This window comes from Narcine bancroftii, chromosome 1 (assembly GCF_036971445.1).
Source record: "Narcine bancroftii isolate sNarBan1 chromosome 1, sNarBan1.hap1, whole genome shotgun sequence".
Lineage (NCBI taxonomy): Eukaryota > Metazoa > Chordata > Chondrichthyes > Torpediniformes > Narcinidae > Narcine > Narcine bancroftii.
Genome location: NC_091469.1, coordinates 113,581,310 through 113,590,103, shown reverse-complemented (window position 1 = coordinate 113,590,103; position 8,794 = coordinate 113,581,310). Strand labels below are relative to the sequence as shown.

The 8,794-nt window shown below is 43.3% G+C and overlaps 1 pseudogene; it reads right to left on the bottom strand.

Annotated features, from left to right (window-relative positions):
- Positions 1 to 833: 833 nt before the first annotated feature.
- LOC138747567 (T-complex protein 1 subunit zeta pseudogene) lies at positions 834 to 4,469 on the bottom strand (annotated as a pseudogene).
- Between the last annotated feature and the right edge of the window lie 4,325 nt (positions 4,470 to 8,794).

Here is an 8,794-nt window from a genome sequence, read left to right as displayed (position 1 = left end):
AGTTCTTGGGAATCACTAGCTCAGAGGATCTTTCCTGGACTCAACACACTAATGGCCTAATGAAAAAAGTACGTCAGCACCATTACTTTCTCAGGTGTTTGCGGACGTTTGGTATGACACCAGAAACCCTGGCAAATTTCTGCAGAAGTGTGGTGCAAAGTGTGCTGACTGGCTGCAAAGCGGTCTGGTATGGGGACACCAATACCCCTGAGCATAAGGTGGTGGACACAGCCCAGGACATCACAGGCAAAACACTCCTCACTATCAAGAACATCTACAGTGAAAGCTGCTGTTGGAGAGCAGTAGCAATCATTGAGGATCAATACTGTTATGCTTGTTCTTTCAAGAAGAACAACTTTACATGGGTTTATCAGTTAACTGACTTTATTTTCCTTGAGTTGCTTCTACTGCCTCGAATGACTTCCAACTATTTTCAACCGGCAATTACTTACAATGCTCATGACTCCCCTCATATACATCACTTCCGGTTTCTGGCAATCCATGCGCATTGCACACTGGGAAATGTAGTTCTTATTTACATGCATATTAACACATTTTTCCCCTTTACAAAAAAAACCAAAAACACAATACTATGTCTACATTACAAGCATATTTACAGGGTATATGGAAGACTAGCCAGCTGTTGCCCCTCTGCATTTTGAAACAATCACAAAATGTATCTTCATTTAACAGGGAAGGCCTTTCTTAAAGTGGTAACGCTTTTCTTTTTGAGGTTCGCCTGCGATGAATTTTACACCAGCAAAATGCAAGCCATTAACACAAACACTGAACAATATAAATGTTGCAGCAAAACTTGTCCTTTTTAAAAAAATCTAGTTCTTGTGCCTGAGGTCAATGTTCTTGCTCAGAAGATGCAGGTTGTTTTCTGTTCTGTTCACTGGATAATTCAAGCCTACTCCAGCAAATTGACTGTTTTTTAGAGTATCTGACTGAATTTTTACGAATGTCTCTTGAGCGTCAAATCCTAAATTTTGTGCAAGTACCTTGGGAATAATCAACAGAGCATCTGCAAATGCTTGCACTCACAACTCTGCTCTGCCCTTTATGTGGGCTTGTGTTTGATCAAAACATCTGCCACTCATCCATCCTCAACTGCATTCTTCACTGCACACAGACCATCACGCAACTGGATCTTTGATTGGTGTTAAAGTGTGTTTACTTGGACCCTTGAGAAGCAATGTAACTGACCGAGGATTGTTGCATTGCTCAACAAAGGTGAACTTTTCTTCACCCTAAGCATGCTCATATACAATCCAGCATGGCCCAAGCATTCTGGGGTGAGGTTCTCCACAAAATTCATAGCAATTCCTCCACAAGCAAACTTTGCTCTTTTCAAGGCCACAATACCTCCTTTTGCAAATGCATCCAATAACAATGGATCAAAACTCTTCTGGTTAATTACTACAAATCTTTTTTTTTTAAATCTTCACAAACTTTTATTTTCAGTGCTATAATTTTGTTAACTGTCTTAATGAACTTTCTCAACACTTTTATAGAAGGGTCCAGAATTAACATCCATCTTTTCATACTCCAGTGAAATGCATCAGGTGAGAATGTAAGCATGTTCCACCCTTTCCTTACTGTTCAAGTGCCAGGCACCATGATCCAGTATTAGGCGCTTCACAATGCGTCACTTCTGTTTTCATTTTGCGTTTCATCTCCATAATTTCAACTATGATGAGATTCATTGACTCATTTGGCTTCTTCACTGTCAGAACAACATCAACCACAATCTCTGCAAGACAGCTGCCAATTTGTTGTCAACCTTTGAGGGTAACAATGTCCTGGTTACATTGGTAAGAACCTCTCTGCCCATTTCTTTGGATATTTGCACCTGGTCCAGTATTTCCTAATGTTCTTGCAAATGGTAAGCCAACTCATCCCTCAAATGACAGATTTTATCCTTAACCTGGGAAATGGTGTCCTGGGCATTAGTGGCCTCCATATTATACCAGTCTTTCATATCTTGCATCTGGCATTTAAGGGAAACATTTGTTCCCTTCAGTGCATCAATGGCACAGGTTAGTGTCTGGACTTGCCTGTGGTACTAATTATTTTCTTGTTTTGCCAAACAAAGAGCATTCACTCCTATAAAACTGGTTGGAAGATGGATCCCGATTAAGGCTCTCAACAATCCCTGCATGGGAAGTAACCTCACCCCAGAATGCTTGGGCCATGCAGGACTTGTATATGAGGATATACAGAATCTTCTGTCTCACTTTTCGTATCTGAAGATGGATCAAAGATGGGACCAGAGGTATCAATTTGAAGCAGGTTTTCATACAAATGATTCCTTTGATGATGATGAGAAAAGTGATTCTTTTGAAGAAGCTCGAAATAAAGATTCCATCTCAGTCTTCTGGCCTCTGAATCCGAGAAGATTTCCTCCATTTCCTCCTCTACTGTGTATACCCTTCCCTTGGTTTCCCCTGCCATGCAGTACCTTGCAAATTAACTCTTCTTCCCACATTTGTAGCAGGACTTTCCATAAGTAGGACACGTCTTTGGAATATGTCTACCTCTGCACCTGCTGCATTTGCTGTTTGAGCTAACTGCTTTGCTTGACTTTTGCTCCGGGAAACTCCTGGTGCTCTGCTTATCTGCCTTCATTACATGCACTGCTGTCTCTATCCTGTGCAGCTCCTTAACCTTTGCTTGTGTGGTTTCTGCTGCCCTACACATATTCATAGCCTTTTCCGTTGTCAAACCTTTTTCACACAACAGTCTTTCTCTAAGTCTATTATCTGGGATTCTGCAAACTATTCTGTCTTTAATGATTGAATTTTTCAAATCTCCAAATTCACAGTGTGAGAGATTCGGCTCAGTATTGGTCGAAGCTCATACCTTGTTTCTAGTCACAGGAGAAAAACTTGAATCTCTTATACATGACACTTTTACTTGGGACAAAATACTCCTCAAATCTTGTCATCAGAGTCTCCAACGTAAAAGCTGCCTCATCATTTTGAAAACTGTTATAGATGTTGAAGGCGTTTTCACCCATCACGTGCAAAAATATAGATGCTTTCTGGTTTCTATCAGTTTCTCCTGCTGCATTAACCGCTAAATAAATGTTGAATCACTGTTTGAAGCATTTCCCATTATCAGCTCGATTGCCGGAAAGCTACATTGGTGTGGGAGGATTTAATATCCATGCTTATGAACTATTGTCTTCTCTTACTCACTTAGACACTCCTGATACCACATTATGCTTCCACCGCCTCCAACGACTTCCAACTGTCTTCAACCGATGATAAATGACAATAACTGTCAGTAGTTACCCCCTCACATACACCACTTTAGGATTCCAGCCAAATGGATGCATTTTATGCTGGAAACAGTTCTTATTTACATATATAATAACACACACACACACACACACACACACATACACACACACACACACACACACACACACACACCACCCAGCATATGCTTTGTTCTCGCTGCTGCCATCAGGAAAGAGATATAGGTGCCACAAGACTCACACCACCAGGTTCAAGAATAGCTGCTACCCCTTCACCATCAGACTCCTCAATGACAAACTCAAACAGGGATTCATTTAAGGACACTTATTACAAAAGATTGGAGTTGTGAAACTATTGGGCTTTTATTAACTGTGGACTGGAACAGGCATCAGCCTCATTGACTGATCAAAGCCGAGTGAAATGGGGAGCATGCAAAAGGCTATGGGTAGGATTGGACTCAGGAGGCATGTTCAGCTGGCAACAGCCAGTCATGGCATAACAGTGATTTACCACATTCACCTCTCCTTTTTAAGAAGAGTCCTGTGGAGTGAGAGAAAAAAAGAGGATGAAACAAGTATGCATGTATGAAGTCTGCTGCAGTGAATCCTGTGGTATTGGTTGGGGCACTGCCATAGCATGCTGAGCAGCTTGTGAGGTTGGCCTAACATTACCAGTTACAGTTTGTCAAGGAGCAGGTGAGGGAGTAAGAGAGTGTGGTGCTGGTGGATCATTGAGTGTCAGCCACAGGTGCAGGAACTCCTAAGGTAGAAGTGGAGGGGAGTGTCCTCCTGCCTGACAGGGAAGACAACATAGGCATATTGGAGATTAGCATGGAGGAGGAAGACCATCTCAACCAGTGGGTCAGTCTTAGATTGCCTGGAGTGCTTCTGAAGCAGGATTGGTCCTAGGGAGGTAAGCCAGGCGGGCAACGTAGTCCCTGACGCAGACTTCCTCAGGAAAGCAAACATCTGTTCATGAGGCATGTTGTTAGTAGCTGTACATAAAAGTGATGGGACAAAGTGGAGTGTGTCTGGGAGGACTTCTTGCCATTGCGAGATGGGGAGGCCCCGTGACCTCAGTGCCAGGATGATGGTTTTCCAGACCACGACATTCTCCCTTTCCACTTACCCATTTTCTCTTGGGTGGTAGCTGGTTTGGGGCGATGCCTCTGACCAGCATGTACTGCTGCAGCTCATCATTCATGAATGAGGTCCCCTGGTCGCTATGGATGAAGCTGTGCTAATCAAACAACGTGAAGATATTGTGGAGGGCCTTGATAACTGTGGCTGTGACATGGGAATATTTGTCGATGATTATAAGGAGGTAGACATTCTGGTTGGAGGAGGGGAGGGGCTCCTTGAAATCTATGCTTTGGCACTCAAAGCTGTGGATAGCTTTGATCATGTGCGCCTTGTCCAGTTGGTAGAAGTATGGTTTGCATTCAGCACAAGCCTGGCAGTTTTTAGTCATTGTCCAGACTTTCTCAATGGAGTATGGTAGTTTCTAAGCTTTGATAAAATGGAAAAACCTAGTTACTCTGGGTGACAAAGGTTATAATAGAGGGTCTGCAGTTTGTCCATTTGGACTCTGGCACAGGTCCTATGGAATAGAGTGTCCAGGGGATCGTTAAGTTTGCCAGACCGATAGAGGATGTCATAGTTGTAAGTGGACAGTTTAATTCTCCACCCAAGGACCTTATTGTTCTTGAATTTTTCCCTCTGCTTATTATTTAACATGAATGTTATCGCTCCCTGATCCATGAGGAGGGTGAAATGTTTTCCGGCAAGGTAATGCCTCCAGTGGTGCACTGCCTCCACGATAGCCTAGCCTTCTTTTTGATGGAGGATTGGTGAATTTCAGGCCCCTAGAGGGTGCATGAGAAAAAGGTGATGGGTCTGCCAACTTGGTTGAGTATGGCAGCTAAGGCAAAGTCAGATGCATTGCTCTCCACTTGGAATGGTGTGGATTTGTCTCTGTCATGAATGGTTACCTTGGCAATGTCAATGTCAAATATATGGTTAAAAGCAGCTTGGTCCTCTAGTGGCAGGGGAAACATGCTGGCTTTGACCAGTGGGTGAATCTTGACTGCATAGTTGGCGAGTCATTGAGCGTAACATGAGAAGAATCCAAGGCATCTCTTCAAAGCTTTGAATGTATATGGGAGAAGTAGCTCCAACAACAGATGCATGTGGTCAGGGTGAATGCCAACGAAGCCATTCTTGACCACGCAGCTGAGGATGGCTAGTCATAGTGTCCTGAACACAGATTTGTCCATGTTATAAGTAAGATTCAGGCATATTGCTGCCCGAAAGAACTTACAGAGATTTGCATCATGATCTTGTAAGTTGTGGCTGCAGATGGTTGCATTATCTAGGTATAGGAAGGTGGCCTGCAGATTATAGAGGTCCACCATGTGGTTCATCTCCCACTGGAAGTTGTAGACCCCATTTGTGATGCCGAAAGAGACCAAGAGGATGTGGTCGAAGTGGTCATCTGCCTCGAATGCAGTGTACTGGTGGTTCTCTGGGTGGGTCAGTATCTGGTGATACACCAACTTCTGGTCAGTTGTGGAGAATACCCGATATTGTGTGATCTGGTTGACCATATAGGATATGCGGGGAAGAAGGTAACCATCGAGCTGTGTATAGAGGTTGATGGTCTGGCTGTAGTCTATCATCATCCTATTCTTTTCCCTGTTCTTTACCACAACCACCTGGGCCCTCCAAGAGCTATTGCTGGCTTCGATGATGCCCTTGCCCAAAAAATGCTGAACCTCTGACTTAATGAATGCCTTGTTTGCTGCACAATACCAACTACTCCTGGTGGCCACCAGCTTGCAGTCAGGGGTGAGACTGGTGAACAGTGTTGGGGGGGTCAACCTTGAGGGTTGAGAGGCCACAGGTCACACACAGAGGGCTGTTCATTGCAAACGGTGAGGAGGGGATGGGGCCCATCGAATTTCAGTGTGACTTTCTGAAGTTGGTACTGGAAGTCCAGCCCTAGTAGCAAGGGGGCACAGAGTTGTGGTATGACGAGTAGCCTGAAATGGTTGTTAACTGTGCCTCCAATGGTCAGGGTCAGTACGCAGGACCCATGGATGGCTGCCGTGTGTGATTTGGATGCGAGTGATATCTTGAGTTTGGTGGCCCGTACTTTAAGGGATAGGTGCTTAGTAGTATCAGGGTGGATAAAAATTTCTGCACTCCTGCTATCTAATAAACAGTTAGTAACAGGCCCATTGACCTGAACTTAAATCATGGACGTTCATATGGTGCCTCTTGGAGACCAATATTGACTTGCTATCTGAGTCTGATGGGTGCTCACAATCCTGAGATGGCCACCCTTGATCTCAAGATGACCGACATCACAGTTCTATGGTGGTGCCGTAAACCTGAGAAGATGGCGTTTGCCACACAGTCCAAGATGGCAGTATCCATGACTCGCACATGGCGTCACAAGTTCGTAGAGAAGATGGCACTGATGGCACTGTCCAGCGTTGCGACTGTCTGCATGCATCACTGCTAGGTTTCACAGATAGTTTGGACTGACTAACTTTGGCATCCTGTTCCTTTTCCTAGTGCATCTAGTGCATACTCCATCTTTGGTAGGGCAGTGTTTCCTCGCGTGCTTAACCTGCCTGCAGAAGTAGCAACTGGGGAGAGGACCCAGAACTGCAGCCGAGGTCAGGTCACTAGAGGAGTGGGATGGTGTGGTTGACCAGTCAATCACAGCGAGGGATGATCCTCCGTACCAGGATAGCGGCACCTACTGTGTCCAAATGGTGGCTGAGTAATTATCCTGTTATTTCAACTGCTCTCTGTAGATCAAGTACCTTTTATTCCAGGAGTTTCTGTCTTATATGCCCGGAGCAGATACCAGCCACATAAGTGTCCCAAATGAGGTTCTCAGGGATCTGGTCAGCTGTCACGGCCTTACAGTCACATGCTCTGAGAGGCTCCGGAGGGCCCACAGATACTCAGCACTTTATTCCTCAGATCACTGCTTTCTGGAGACCAGAAGGTGCCTGGTGTAGACCTCATTTACTTTTTTACAATACTGGCCTTCAGGATTTCTATAGCTGCCGCATGCAAGCTGATGTCTCTGATAATTGGGAATACTTGGGTTCCCATTCACGAGGAGTAATCTCAGTCAGTTAGCAGCCATGGTGATGACATCCGCGGCCGCTGCCAGGAAGTCTTCAAAACAACATAGCCAGAGTTCGAATGTGTTTGAGACCTCCGGCTATCGAGGCCCCACGTTGAGCTTCTCAGGTTTCGGGTAATGTTCCATGGTTTTTGTTTAAAATATAGTTAATAGAATTGATTCACCATCAATAATCACAGAAGTGTGAAGTTGTGAAATTGTTAGGCTTTTATTATTGGAACAGTAAGCAACCTCATTGACTGATCAAAGCAGAGTAGAATGGGGAGCATGCAAAGGCTATGGGTAGGGTCGGGCTTGGGAGGCGTGTCCAGCCAGCAGCAGCCAATCATAGAACAACAGTGATTTACCACCATCTTACTTGTGCACTTTATTGATTTTTAAAAATTCTCTCTGTATTGCACAATCAATTTGTTTACATTCATTTTCTCTTTGTGGTTCTTTATTTGTTTACATGTACACTCTGTGCAGTTTTTTTTTTGCACTACCAATAAGTGATAATTCTGCCTCTCCCTAGAAAAATGAATCTCAGGGTTGTATCTGAAGACATGTAGGTTCTCTGACAATAAATCTGAAATCTGAATCTGAAATCTGAATTGTCATGAGCAGTTGCAACATGAGATGTTTATGGAAAGTGGAATTATTAATTCAGTGGATATCCAAGATAGCATTATATATTCTAGCTCATTTTTAATTAACCACCTTTCTAAAATTCATCTTGCAAATGTTTACATTCTCTCTAACAGTAGATGTTATGTACGCAACAGTTGAGCAATAAAATTTTCAGAAACTGCATTGTGATTATTTTAAAACATTTACTGTGCCCTCCATTATGTTTGGGACAGACATTTTTTCCTTTTATTTGCCCCTGTGCTCCACAATTTTAAATTTGTAATCAAACAATTTACATGCAATTGAAGTGCTCATTCCAGATTTTATTCACGATTATTTGTATATATTTTGGTTTAACCATGTAGAAATTATAGCACTTTTATACATTTCAGGGCACCAGAATATTTGGTACATTTGGCTTCACAGGTGTTTGTGACTATTCAGTTATGTTTAATTGCTTAATTGGTGCAGACTTCTAAACTTTTGACCACCTTTGGAATCTGTAGTTCCCATTTTCCAACATGAGAACCAGAGTTGCGCCAATAAAAGTCAAAGAAGCCAATATGAGGCTGTAAAACAAGAATAAAACAGTAAGAGACCTCACCCAAACCTTAGGATTACCAAAATCAACAGTTTGGAACATCATTAAAAAGAAAGAGTGTACTGGTGTGCTTAGTAATCGCAAAGGGACTGATAGGCCAAGGAAGACCTCCACTGGTGATGACGGAAGAGTTCTCATCATAATGAAGGAAAAT